The sequence below is a fragment of the Eurosta solidaginis genome, chromosome X, assembly GCF_040869045.1.
Source record: "Eurosta solidaginis isolate ZX-2024a chromosome X, ASM4086904v1, whole genome shotgun sequence".
Taxonomy (NCBI): domain Eukaryota; kingdom Metazoa; phylum Arthropoda; class Insecta; order Diptera; family Tephritidae; genus Eurosta; species Eurosta solidaginis.
In genome coordinates, this window is record NC_090324.1 from 165,849,377 (window position 1) to 165,865,217 (window position 15,841).

Below are 15,841 nucleotides of genomic sequence, written 5' to 3' on the forward strand. Positions count from 1 at the left end.
TCACTATCAGACGGGTTGGCCATGCGACTAGCATAAGTTATGTTGTTAGACGGCGCGACTGCGGGCATATAGGAAACAGCAGATAGAGAGATAGTCGAGGTAACACTGTCAAGTTTACATTCATTAAAGTTTGGGAATGGTTCCTACATTCCCACTCTATATTGAATTATATTTTTCAATTCAATAACACACACACTTTAGATTTGAGTTAAGGTATTTTGAGCCATTCAGGAATGGAGATTTATAATATGCAACCAATAAATCACAATTTTTTAAAAGAATGATGAGAGAATGCACACTCAATTGATTCAATCTTTTTACAGCTCTGTTCCGTAGTTGGACACAATCTTTTCATAATATTACTTTACAATTTAAGATTAGACATTTTTTTCACTTACCAGCAACAATAGAATCATGTTTAATTGTACGCTGCACAATCATTGTACCATCATGTAACGAAACTCAGTTTCTTCCAAAAATTGCTCGGCACTGCCACGTAAAATCAATGTACATGTTCTAGCGTTAACGAAACTTTTAAATAATTATAAACTATAAAAATAAAATAAATGTCAAACCCACTATCAAACCTTGGAAAATGTTGAAATGTTCACCACCAACTTGACGTTCTTCAAAGTAATCACATTGACCCAAAACACTTGAATTAATATCATTAGCTGTAGTCATAACAGCACCACCACAAGCTTTCATTGTACGTTTCAAATCTTCTTCTGGTACTCGAACAGCACAGAACATTCCAATTCTATATTTAATAATGCGATTTTATATTTTTTGTATGACCTTGGGCCCATCTAAGGAAAGTACAGGGTCCACAACCATTTTAGAAAAGAAATATTTTTGTTGATGAATAAGTTTGGGGGACATTGCTCTGGCAGCGCATTTTTCCAATAAAGCACGTTGTTGTTCCATGTCATATTTTGGTCATGCATAATTGTAATGCTTTACGTATAGCTTTATTGATTATATATGCATGCACGTCTTCCTCAGCATATGGCTTAACTTGTTTTAAGATTTAACCTTCTTAAAGTACTACTGAAGTGGTGCCATCGCCGATCTGATAAGAGAAACATTTTTATTCTACACATTCTAATATAACAAAAAACTTACCCCAGCATCTTGAGATTTGGCGATGTCGACTAGATTTCTACGGCTGGATGCACAATATCCAATAGTTTCATAATGTTTGCACCATCATTTGAAATTGTGGCCTTACCACTGTAATCAACAATATGCTTTTCCATACTGCGTGGATCCAATGTAGTGCGTACAGCGTCCACAATTGAATGCGAGGCATTAATGTTGGATATGAGTGGCTCATATTCACCCTCAACCGTGCGTGCCATTGGTGAGATGGTAAGTGTAAAGCACAAAGCTGTTGTTTTTAATAAATCAGCTATTGCAGGTATGCAATACAAAACGGCCTGCAAACGGGAAAGATCAATGTAATTGCCAAACAAAACATTAATTTCAAATATCAATACCTAACGTAACGTGGCGAGGAGTTACCCTGATCTTGTACCACATATTTTGTGGTCACCAATGGTGGTAATAAATCCTGTTCATTAGTAATAAAAGCACCACCAGCGCTATTTTGATTTTCAACGATAACTCTTATCGGATTAGGCATTTGATCGGGATCTAAACGGCGTTGGGCTACTGTTGCGGCTGTTGATATATACCAGTACCAGGTGCAGGTGGTTGCTAAAGAAAATAATACAAAAATAATCATCAGTTGTTATGTTAATGGGTGATTTGACCAATGATTGTGCTGACGGTGGGCATGTGAGGTGTATTTTGGGCCAAATATTCAAAATACGCAAAACCTTAAATATCTGCCATTTAAATTCTCGTAGTCTCACGGCTGCGAAGTTAGATTATCTTTCATATATATTTGATGATAACGTTATTGATTTAATTTGTATTACTGAGACCTGGTTCAGGTCCAGCGTTGATGATCACTCCTATAAAATGGGTAATTATGTACTATTGAGAAACGACAGAAAAGGCAATGTTCGCGGTGGAGGAGTTGCTATATATTGCAAAGGTGTTTTAAATCCTAGAATAGTGTATCAGTCAGAACTTGGAAGTGAAGTGGAAAGCATTTTTATTCTGATAAGCGACACTCGGACAAAGTGTTTCGTTGCCTGTGTTTGCAACCCTAACAGGTCCAATGACCTAACTTACTTATTTCAAAAGTTGACTGAATTTTCTCTAAGTTATGAGCACGTTATTATTTGCGGTGATTTTAACATAGATATTCTTAGTAGTAACTCCCGTAGTAAGTCCATCATAGATAGCTTTGAATCGTGTGATTTACACATTATAAATCAATTCGCGACCCGTCTTGCTCCCAACAGTAAACCTAGTCTGCTAGACCTGGTATGTGTTAATAATGTCAATTTCGTAAATATTTTGACCAACTTCCCATGGAAGGCATTTCTGACCATGAAATGCAGATATTAGCGTATGACTTGGAATTTAATACTAAAGAATCTGGCTTTGAATTAACATATAGGAACTACAACGGTGTTAACTTAGAAGTTCTAAATGAAGAGGCCTCTTGTCTGGATTGGAGAGGATGTGTGTATTTTTCTACGTTAGATGAAAAATTGCAATATTTTTATAACATTGTTAATTACCTCTTTAATGCACATGTTCCCCTAAAAACCATAAAAGTTCAAAGCCATAAGAAGCCGTGGTTTACAGCGGAAATTTTAAATTTAATAAAAAAGGGTGGGAGAGCGTACAGGGAGTGGATTAATCTTTGCATCCGCGATGCTAAGGTAGCTTATCTGAATGCTAAGTTTGATACTAATTTACCTCCTAGAATGATTTGGAAAAATCTTCGTTCCTTAGGAGTATCCAAAAAAGACCGTCTTGAGTGCAGCATTGACCCCAATGTTATGAACTCGTTCTTTTTACGCGGCCAATCAAATGATAGTGAAAATAATGCTATTATGTATGAAGATGATAACGATCATAGTAAAATAGCTGTAGCCGGGGTTAAAAGTCGGCCTACCTCAGGTACTTTTGATTTCACTGTGGTAACTGAGAATGATGTGCTAGGAGCTGTTATGGCTATTAAGTCTAATGTCGTGGGAATCGACGGCATTAGCTTGCGTTTTATCAAACTTATACTTCCCTTTGCCATCTCTTCTCTGACACATATATTTAATTTTTCTATAATAACCAGTGGATTTCCAAGTGAATGGAAAACGGCGAATGTTATTCCCATTCCTAAATCAAATTCTCCTGATTCCTGCAAAGACTTTAGACCAATTAGCCTACTGCCTGCTTTATCCAAAGTATACGAAAAGCTACTATCAAAGCAGATAATTGACAATATTCATGACAACCACTTGCTGTCTGAAGTCCAATCAGGTTTCAGAAAAGGCCATAGTTGTGCTACATCCATGTTGAAGATTCTGGAAGATATACGTCCAGCTTACGACAACAACGATCTTACGGTATTAGTAATTCTAGACTTCTCAAGAGCTTTTGATATGGTCGATTTTAAAATACTACTTCGCAAGCTCGAAAATTACTATAATTTCAGCCCTTTTGCAATTAAGTTAATGCAAAATTATCTCACTGGCCGATTCCAGCGAGTTCAGTGCGGTGATAAACTCTCTGATTTAAAGTCCATAACGTTGGGCGTTCCACAAGGATCCATGCTGGGACCAGTATTGTTTACACTTTTTATCAACGACATAGTCGCCTGTTGCCGCCACGCATCTATACACCTTTACGCTGACGATACCCAACTCTACATATCGCGCCCGATCGGGCTCTCCGAAGACTTATTTGTTAGGCTGAATAATGATTTAAAGCGCATAAGTAACTGGGCTCGCGCAAATAAGCTACATCTTAATGCGTCAAAATCTAAGGCGATTGCAATATCGAACGCAGCATACGATTTAAGCAGCCTTCTTGAAATTTTGCTAAATGGTGATAAAATAGGTTTCCAGGATGTGGTTACCAATCTAGGCTTCAGAATTAATTCTAGTCTTACTAGTACTAACCATATCAGCTTTGTGGTGGGTAAAATCTATAACACCCTTCGCCATCTTTACAGAACTGCCTACTTACTACCGCGAGACACTAAACTGAAACTGGTAAAAACTCTTATAGTACCTCAAGTTTCTTACAGTGAACTTATATATGGTAACCTTGATTCGGTATCGCTTAACAAACTTCAGCTGGCCATAAATAATGCCGCCCGATTTGTTTTTTCTAAAAGAAAGTACGATCACATATCTTCGTGTGCCGTGCAAATACTCGGGAGTGACGTCTGCAATTTCTTAAAAATGAGAAATCTATGTTTCTTGCACAAACTTCTGCATTCTCAATATCCCCCTTACCTATTTAATAAGCTAACCTTGAGTCAGTCCACTCGAACATTGAATCTGTTGATACCGGCTTTTAAATACTCCACATCCTCTAGAATGTTCTTTGTCAGTACAATCCGTCTATGGAACTCACTTCCTTCCAAGACAAAAGCAATTCGTAAGGCAGGATGTTTCAAACAAGCAGTATTATATTTCCTAAACTCTTAACTTACCCTAATTTACATATCCCAAACCTTCATTCTTCAAATATTGGTCTGGAATTGTTTCTATCACACTATTATTAATTAAATACGTATAAGCTTTTTATTATTTTTAATCAAAATTTTGTGCTCATTCTTTATTAAGTTTATTTATATGTATGTAACTTCAATTTTTTGATGTGATGTACTACCTAAAAGACAGTGTCTTACTTGTACAAATAAGTTTCAAATAAATAAATAAATAAATAAAATAAATATTTGAAATATATTAGTTGCATTAGCATACATTGTAACCATGACGTCCGGGTATTGTTGACCCGGCATGGGTGGCAGACTGGGCATTGGCGCCTGTCCAGGTTGTGTTGGTGGCATCATTTTACCTATGTAACCACCTGGTGCACTTGGTTGTTGTAGAGGATAGCCTGGATGTTGAGGTTGTGGAGGGCAACCAGGTGGATCGTCTACACTGCGCTTAAATTCTTGATTTTCTTTACTGCAAAGCTTATAGAACGTTCCTCACTTCATATTTCTCACCTGATATAGGACACGTTCAGAAACACCAAAATAGCGCGGACCCAAACACGCGAGCGTAAAAATTCTGCTTCCAGTTTGGATCATAAAAAGGTTGATATAGGTGGGGATGGTTCTTCAATATAATTGAATAGACGATTTGTGTCATGTGGTGTTAATTGCATGCTGGACATATATCAGGTACTTCAGTTCAGTCTAGAAAAGTAAGAGTTTAACCTGTTACAGTACCCACGGGTTAAGCCAGTGCGGAGCTTACTGACTTTTTATAGATGAGGTGGGAAAGCCATTAGCTTTTCCAGCCCTAACCCGCTGGGGCTGGACATGCCAAGTGTCAGCAATATTGGACATCCATGAAATTACGCTACCGATTGTCCTACACCCAAAAAAAATGGATGTGACTTTCTATCAGGACCTCCGTTTAGACGAACCGACGTACCCACAGTTTTTCTTGTGGGTAATACAAAATCACCAAAACAACAACAACCACATGAAAATATTCAATTTTGTTTGCAAATATTTCCGAAACGAAATAAAATTTCGAATTTCCGACTTAGCTTAGACCATCCCAGCAAAAATCTAGTGGCCGAAAATAGGTATATTCTTTGCCCCTAACCCACTGGGGGTGTACTTCGCGTATCTCATCCGGTGGTGGATAGTCAGAACGAAATCCTCCAAATAAACAAGTAGGCGAAAGAACAATATTTATTTGGGTAATAGTCTAGTTGAGGAGTCGACTGCTAATACGCGTCCAAAAATATCGAGAGCGGTGTCAAACATCGCGTCTTGATATCAGTATTAATAGTCCGAAGACGGAAAATAAAAATTGTATCTCGTTCAAAAGATATTAACGAAAAACCGAAAAAAGACCCGCGGGTACCTCCGTAACGGGGGGGTGGAATCCATAGTATTTTTGCGCAAAACACCTTTTTGCGTTGGCGGCCTTTGGCCGCGCTTATAAAAAATAACCCTGGTCTACGCCATGCCAAGTCCGGGTGTGTGGTATAACCGTGGCTACTGCCACGGTGATGCACAATTTTTTTTGTGGGCACGAACACAACAACAATTTCAACTGCAAATCTCTCCAGACAGAGATACAATTTTTATTTTCCGCCTTCGGATTATTGTTCTCGAGATTAATACGCGTCTTCTAACACCTCTCTCGTTATTTTTGGTAGTGTATTAGAAGTCAAACCCTCAACTAGACTCTTACCATAGGGAAAATCATTCGCAACGACCACCTTCATCAAAGCAGCGATAGTCACATTTTTCGCAATGTTCATTTACATACAAAAACAATTACCCCACCTGATGCTGAGCGACTATTTTTTCTTGGCTTTCTTGGCATTAAAAGACAACATAAATTGAAACATTTTTTCCACAACATCTTTTCCACAGTCCCAAAAGAAATTGCATGCGCGAATTGAATTATTCACTGTACGCAGATGCTACCAAAAATGCAATAACCTACATCCATTAAAACTCACTTGATTTTGGTTCCTTTGTGGAAAATATAAATGCAAATACCGTAGCGCACACAACACTTAATTTAAATTTAGTTTTTATTATATCCGAAATTATTTGTAAATCAATTTTTATTACTCTGCGTTTCAAGCTGAAAATAACAAATGGCGGATTCGCAGAAAATTTTTGTGATCAGTATGCGGTAGAAATTGAACCGTTATAGATAGAACATTGGTTCAAGTTGTGAATGGTGCTAAACGGGAATGGCTATCTAATGCAAAAATTAAATTTACATAATAGTGCTTAGTTCAAGAGATATGGCGCCAAATCGGGTTTCGAGTTCATTTGTGTACCGATGAACACCGATTTTTTCATTGAAGGGTTAATTATGGAGCTTTCAGTGAAATTGTCGTTTAATCTACAACAGGATACCCACATATTGCACAAAAAAAGATTTCCCATCTTGCTTGGTTCAAGAGATATGCACACTAATCGGTTTTAATCAGCACTGATCGATTAACCCATCAGTATGCGGTAGAAATTAAACCGTTATGGATAGAACATTGGGTCAAATTGTAAATGGTGCTAAACGGAGCTGGCGTGAAGCTGTCCTTCTAAACCTGGCATTAGATGCGTCCATCTACAAGGGTCCGAGTAAACCCTTTTCTTTTCTAAAGTTAAAGTTTGTGAGATTTTCCCAATCCATGTCCAAAAAATAAAAAATTTGGAATAAAAAATCACTCGATTTTTTATTCCAAATTTTCGCCTGCGGCGCTTTTCTTTTCAAAATTTTAAGTTTGTGAGATTTTCCCACTTCATGTAGCGCGATTTTTTATTCCAAATTTTCCCCTGCGGCGCTTTCCTTTTCTATAGTTAAATTTGTGAGGTTTCCCTATTTTATGTCCAAAAAATGCGACGTTTTCTTTTATAAGCTTTAAATTCGGATGATATTTTTGTGTTTTTCAGGGCCCCCTCTACCCCTCAAAAAAAAAAGTTGGAAAATCGTGGCACTTTATTCAAAATATTCCCCCCGCCCCCTCTCAAAAAAAAAAGTTGGAAGATCGTGGCACCTTATTCAAATTATTCCCCAATTTCTTTTGTTAATGCTCATCTGGCTGCACTGTTCACCATCAGGTGTTTTTCTTCAACAACGAATCAAGTGATTAGAGTGTATTTTCTTTACTTTATTGCATATTAATTAGGGAAATTAGAAATTTTTTTTATTAACTCGTGAATATCAGATTGTATTAATCTATCGAAAAACAAAACAGGATGTGATTTGTGCGCTTAAAAGATTGCAAATGTGCGGGAACAATATGTACCACACAAACCAGTTTTTCGCCCATAACTTTTATACGGGTGAAAAAACTAAACTTCCGCTTTCGGATTCTTAATCTAGACGTAAATATGCGTCTTTTGATACCTCAATCGAAAATTTTGGCCCAATTTTTGGGTGGGGCCCGTAAACTGCACAATTACTGAATAAATAAATGAAATTCAAAGTTATTTTTTCATTAATTCGTGTATATCAAATTATAGTAATATACCAAATATCGGAATTGAGTTGATTCATGTGCCTACAGTAACGTAATTGTGCCTGAACAAAACGTGCCCAATGGAACAGTTTTTCCTGGATATCTAGACGTAAATACTCGTCTTTTGATACCCCACTCGAAAAAAGGCCCAAATTTCGGTGGGTACCATAAACTCCACAATTACCAAAACACTAGGGGGATTCATTTAACCTTATAAATGCCTTATAAAGTGTGTAAACGTATAAATTTATCTAGTGCGTAAACGAACAGTCAAATTTTTTTTGAAAAATCATTTACAGAATTTGTATAAATTTACGCGCACATTTCATGGTGTAAATGCGGTAAACTCAAAGGATGCAACCTTGCAAACATTACAGCAGGCATTTTCACCAGAAATCTCCAACATCAGCAAGTCATTTAGAAGAATATATTAAAAAAGACGTTTTACACTCTAAAAACAGTATGTAAAAATGCAAGCTTATTGCTAGAATTTTTTTGTATAATCTTACAATTTTTTTGCATAGTCCCGCACTTAAAGTGTATTTTTCTTATTTACACAGCAAAGCCACAATCTTACCAACATTTATGATGTAAAAATACATATAGTTCGCGAAATTACTAACAACGTTTGTAAGCTAACACAAAGGTGTGTACATTTACACCAAAAGCTTAGTGGACGTTGCCGATCGACATCATCTTAACGCGTCGTGTTCATTCGTTTTAGTCAATCGGCAGTGTGCGGTTTATCGGAAAGCGCGAATAATTATTTTATTATTTTAGTGCATAATTATAATTACTATAAGTTATTGTAATACGTAAGTTATTTTTAATTTAATTAGAATAATGCTGAAAAATTATGTGCATTGGCAGCAAAATGCCGAGCATAAGTGTAGCGTTTGTGGCTGGTGTTTCGATAGCGTTAAATCTATTTTCCCCCATTTGAACGCTCATTTGCGTGATAACATTTCAATTACTTGTCCTTTTGAAAATTGCTTAAAAGTGTTCTCAACTCAGTGTTCGTTTAAATTCCATATATACAGAAACCATAAAAAGCAAAATATAAAAGTTATTTCGAAAAAAAGGTGCTCCCATGTGGAGCAAAGTGGCGGTGACATTGCTCATGAAGATGTTTCTAGTGCAAATGGCCAGGAATCGGGTGACATATCAAAAAATATCGAAAAGCTTTGCGATTTTAATAATGAAATTGAAATGCGCCCACGAAGTATCTGACTCGGTTATCACATTAATGGTTTCTGAACTAAGAAATATCATAAATATTCATAACGTGGATAACAAAAATAAAGTAATTCAACTTTGTAGCGACCACAAAATATTTGACCACAAGGAACTCATTTTAAATGCTATTTCTCATGATGATTTGGAAGCTTGCCTTTCAAAGTTTGATTCGCGGTACAAAAGGAACTTATATTTTCAAAGTAACTTAAATTATGTCGCACCGAAGGAAATATTCTTGGGCCATGATCAATATCATAAAAAGGGATATTTTCATTACATTTCAATAATAAGAAGCATTCATGTTTTATTGCGTGACAAAAGTTTCTTTAATCATTTCAAGGAAGCCAAACCTTGTAGAAGAAATATTTATGCTGATTATAAGGATGGTTCCACATATGCTAAAAACCATTTTTTCCGTGAAGACTCAAACAAAATCGAATTACTATTATTTCAAGATGCCTTTGAAAACTGCAATCCCTTGGGATCTTCCAAAAAAAACATAAACTAGTTGGTGTATATATGGTTATTGGCAACATTCTAAAAAATATAGATCCAATATAAACAATGTTCAGCTTGTGCTGCTATGCAAAGAGAGCTTTATCAAAACTTTCGGAATAGAAAAAATTCTTGAGCCATTGATTTCCGATTTAATTCCGTTAGAACAAACCGGAGTCAATATAAATATTGATAACTCCGTACAGAATTATCGTGGAAGTATGATCGCAATGCTTGGTGATAATTTAGGAAGTCACCAAATAGGCGGTTTCGTAGAAAACTTCAGTTCTAGTAAATATCTTTGCAGATATTTGTTTGTTTACTCGCCAGTCATTGAAAAATTTCCAGTCACAAACTTCTTCTTTACGGACTCCATTTAACTATAATCAATGCATAGCTGACGGTCCTTCCAACAATACGGGGGTCTTGAGAAATTCCTGCTTTAACCAACTTAGCCATTATAACGTATGTGAAGGTCTTCCGCCATGCTTATCGCATGACTTATTTGAAGGCATAATTCCATACGATTTAATGGAATTTTTAAAACATTTTAGCAAAAAAAGTATTATTTCGATGGATTATCTGAATGAAGGTTTCTCGTCTTTACGTAAAAGATTCAAACTATCTCTTTCTTTTCCCCGTATAGATTTGACTATGAAAAATTACCTCTAAAAGCGGATGAAGTTCGTCATTTCCTCTTTTTAATGCCTTTCATATTTTTGCACAAAATTTCTGAGTACAATGATTCCATATAGCAATTTTTCACGACTATGATCGAAATGTGCCGGTTGATATGTAGCCACCAGATAAACGAAAATCAAATTGGTTTACTCTCTCATTATATATATGTATATATGGAGTATAGAAATGAATGCTTTCCTAAACTAAATTTACGTCCAAAGCATCATTATATTTGTCATTATCCGGAATTTATAAGAAAATTTTGTTCATTGATTCATTTGTGGACAATGACATTCGAACACAAGCACCAATATTTCAAAAGAATTTCAAAAACCACAAAAAACTTTAAAAATATAACCTTAACACTCACTGAAAAACACCAGCAGATGCAAGCAAATATGTTTGGTAATAGATTTAATTGTAAAGTTATATGTGGAAGTGCTGAACGCCTTCAAATAAATATGTTAAATTTCAATTTGCCAAAACAATTTTCTTTTGTTACCAAGAAATTGTCGTACAATAATATTAAGTTTAAAGAAAATCATTTTATTCACAGTCCGTTGTATTGAAGAAGGAAGCATTACAATACTAAAAATTTGTTCCATACTCTTAAATGAAAACTTTCAAGATGTTATATTTTATGGCAACTCTATTAAAATGTGGTATAATTATAGTACAGTACTGTATGAAAGCTTGGAAAATGAAAATTGTTATAGCTTGGTTGATATAAAAGAACCCTTAATACACAATCCATTAAAGGTTATTTACTCAAAAAATAAATATTATCTTTCCTTATTTTCAACATTTGTCGTTGCCGATTAAAAGTTCTGAATATTCTATAAAATTAAGTTACTATAGGTATTTTTATTTTATTGTTAAAGCACACATATTTAAATAAGAATGGCCGAGGTAGTCTGCAAAGTTTGGAGTTCCGATAGGCGCATAAAAAAATCATTCATGGCTGCCCCTGTTATACAAGCGATAATTGAGGAAGGTATGAAAGTCTTATTAAAACCATGATATTAAATGTACATACTAAACATTTTCACTTTCAGCAAAGAAATTCGATATTCAAAGATCAAAGTTGGTCCTAGAAAGCGATGGAACTGAGATTTGTAGTAATTCCGTTCTTGAATACTATTTGAAAAATAACAAAATTTTTATGCTATTGGAGAGTGAGGAATGGACGGAACGTCCAACTGCAGCGACTGTAACAATCCCAGAAAATTATGAAGTTTTTACAGAATCACAGCCATCGCCAATTACATCTTCAATAATACCTCTAGCGCAGAACGCATATAATTCGAATCAATATATACTTATGACAGGTCCTCGAAAAAGATAGTGAAGGTAATATCATCTCTCTAACGACAACGCCGCTTTTGACAATAATGCGAAATAGAAATTACTTTTTGAATCGTTCGCCAAATACAATAAAAAATATCGCATCAAACATTCCTTTCAAGAAGAGAAGACAAACGAACATATTTCAAAGCACATGCGCCCGTTGGGAAATCCAGGAAAATGTACCCCCTAAAGAATTACAAGTGATGAAATCTAAACAGAAATATTTAAAAACTTTATATGAAATGGCTTTGAATATCAACAAATGAGTTTAATTCAATCCCACATGAAAGATTGTTTTTGGTTGCAGAGGCAATACTTTAATAACATGAATACAATAATAAATAAACTACCATCGAATTTGCCTCTCATAGCTATAATAGGTATGTATATTACTATTTATTATTATAAGGCCTTTCTACACGGCGACCTTTTACGTAAAAATTAATTAATTTTGATTCTATTGTATTTTTACAGAAACTGAAAGGGCTCACATTATAATTGAGAAAACACCCGTTGCTGAATACGGAGAATATGACTTTATAAATTTTGTCAAAGTAATAATTAATTATTACTTTGTCTTAAACAAAATGTACCTAGCAGAAATATCGCAGACTTTAGAGTTTTTGACTAGATTTTGCTATAAGCACTATCCGAATCAGACCCGTGGTGCAAAAAAAACATAAACAGTTTGCAAAAAGTGAATAATCTTATTTCAAAAATTAGTAACGTGTAATATTTTTAAATACATAAAAACATACGATGAGAGCCACCACCTTAAAATTGCAAGTTTCGCAAGATATTTTTCTTTTCAATAATTTTGCTAATTTCTTATGAAAGTACACGTAAAAATGCAATACAAATACTGCAAATTAAAGTTAAGGACTTTAGTACAAAATTTCCGAAATTATTTAAAAGAAGTCTTCCTGAAAATTGCTATTTTAAGGTTGGCCATTTTGGGTGTTACTCATTGCCTGTATTAATTTAGGATAATATAGTATATCTTAAATCAATTAAAGTGCCTGTATGTACTGAACTGAATTCTGACTGAAAATAAATTTTATTAAAATATCAAAATCTTATTCGTATTGCAACTACATAAAATGTATTTGTTTATAATTAAACACCCAGGATTAAGCAAAATAAGTATTTTATAATACCTGTATTAATTTGATAATATAGTATATATTAATTCAATTAAAGTGCCTGTATGAACTGAATTGAATTCTGACTGAAAATAAATTTTATTAAAATATCAAAATCTTATTCTTATTTCAACTACATAAAATGTATTTGTTTATAATTAAACACCCAAGATTAAGCAAAATAAGTATTTTATAATACCTGTTTTTTAAAAAATGTAAATGCATTTAAACATATACAATACAGCTGAAAATACAATCAAATATTTTCAAAAAGGTGGGAAGTGGGTTACAGGGGCTAAGGGGTATGTGGCATTGCGCATATGATAAGTAAGTTCACTAAAACCGTTGTATATTTTACGCATTTTGAATGGTAATCATTACGCATTACGTTGGTAAATTCACTAAAATTGTTGCAAAATGTTACGCATTTTGAATAGTAGTTTTTACGCATGTGTTTAGTAAGGGCTTTACACAGTCTGATAGTAGATATACAATGTGTGTAAATTTGCGATAATTAAGCGAGGCAACTTTTTTGCTGGCTTAATGTGTGTAGATTTACATGCTTTTTTTTAAGAGTGTAGTTTTGATTTTCACTTAATCTTAGCATCTTTTAATTTGTATAACAATAAAAAAAATTTGTTTGGCAATAATACAGCTGATCGACAATAAGGTTTATCAAGAATATTACTAGGTACGTTCATATAACAGCGTGGGTAAATGGATATAATTTTACACCTTATCTTACTGAGTCCCCCTACTATTGGGCAAGTGATTAAGTAATCGAACAGCGATTTTACAAGTGATCCCGGCTTTTTATTATTAGGGGGACTCATGTAATCTTATAAATGCCTTATAAAGTGTGTAAACGTATAAATTTATCTAGTGCGTAAAGGAGCTGTCAAATTTTGTATGAAAAATCATTTACACAATTTGTATAAATTTACGCGCACATTTCATTGTATAAACGCGGAAAACTCAAAGGAATGCAACCTTGCAGACGTTACAGCAGGCATTTTCTTCAGAAATCTCCAACATCAACAAGTAAAGACGTTTTAGTTTTGATTTTTCACTTAATCGTGGCATTTTTTAATTTGTATAACAATCAAAAAAATTTTGTTTGGCAATAATGCAGCTGATAAACAGTCAGGTTTATCAAGAATATTACTAGGTGCGTTCATATGACAGTGTGTGTAAATGGATATAATTTTACAGTTAAGTTAAGTAAGTTTATATGCTTTCATGAGTCCTCCTATTGTGAACGTTTCTTTTTTTAATCTGCCACTTGTCTGAATTTACAATAGCCGTGTTTTTTTTTTACACGCAAACGTCTATACGCTTAAACTTTATATGGACTGCTAAGCGTCAAACTTTAAATACACATCTGGAATTGCTACGCATAAAATGTGTACTACTAAATTTCAATACGTATTATACTCAGATGTAACTAAAATATGTGTATATGTTTCACCCTCTACATTAATTGTATGTATTATATATGTGTCCACAATTCATCGCAACTGATTCAGCTATACGTTATACCCTATGGCCATCAGAGGGTTTTGTCTCCGCTTTTCGGTACACCCTGTGGCTGTAGCTGTAGTTATTTAACTACTGCCGCTAGATGGGTCGGGTTGGATTTTATATAAGGTGCCACGATTTTCAAACTTTTGTTGATTTTTAGGGATAGAGGGGGTCCTAAAAATCTCAAAATTATCATCCGCAGCTCTAGGAAACTCTAAATTTATGAAACATACGCTTTTTAATTTCCAAATTTAGTAAAATTTCAACTTCAGTCCTGCACTTAAAATTCGGGTGGCACATGTCGATATCAGTATCAAAAGACGCGTATTTGCGTCAAGATTCAGAATCCGAAAGCAGAAACTATATTTTTTATCTCGTTTAAAAGTTATTCGCGGAAAACACTTCGGTACTATTGTCGCTTTTTTCGTTGTTGCAATCATTGTGAATGATGACAAAGTGTGATCTCTTCTGCATAAACGTCAAAATTCCAAAGTGATTGGATCACCTGATTCGTATTTGACTATCGCTGTCTCATTCTGTATCTCTTTCTATCACCCGCTGAAGATAGGCGCCACCATATTGAACAGCCTGTCAAAACGCTGAAAAGTAGCCATATTGAACAGCCTGTCAGGCAGTTGACAGATAAGAGATCACACTTTGTCATCATTCACAATGGTTTCAATTAAACAAACGAAAACAAATGAAGGTGGTGAATAGTGTTGCCAGCTTCGCAACAATTTCTTTTTATCTTGGTAGAACATTATAAGGTGGTGGCACGTCGACATAAATGCAAACAAACATACATTATCAATTCATTTTGTTTTTGTAAAACACTTTTAATAATTTGTAGTGTAATATTATTTGTGGTGCTGCGCAGAAGGGTGTACTACGCAGAACGACATCACCGTGGCGGTAGCCAAGGTTATACCACACACCCGGACTTGGCATGGCGTAGCCCAGGGTTAGTTTTTACAAGCGCGGCCGAAAGCCGCCTATGCAGAAAGGTGTTCTACAAATCTCGTATAAAGTCCGATTTTTTATTTTTTTTTTTGACAAATGTATGTATTCTGCACTTGTTCCAATTAAATACATTAATTTCAAATTATTCAGAGAATTAAAAAACAAAATACATTGAAAGTGTATGTTTGTTTGCATTTATGTCGACGTGCCACCACCTTATAATGTTCTACCAAGATAAAAAGATATTGTTGCGGAGCTGGCAACACTATTCACAACCTTCATATGTTTTCGTTTGTTTAATTGCAACAACGAAAAAAGTGACAATAGTACCGACGTGTTTTCCGCGAATAACTTCTAAACGAGAT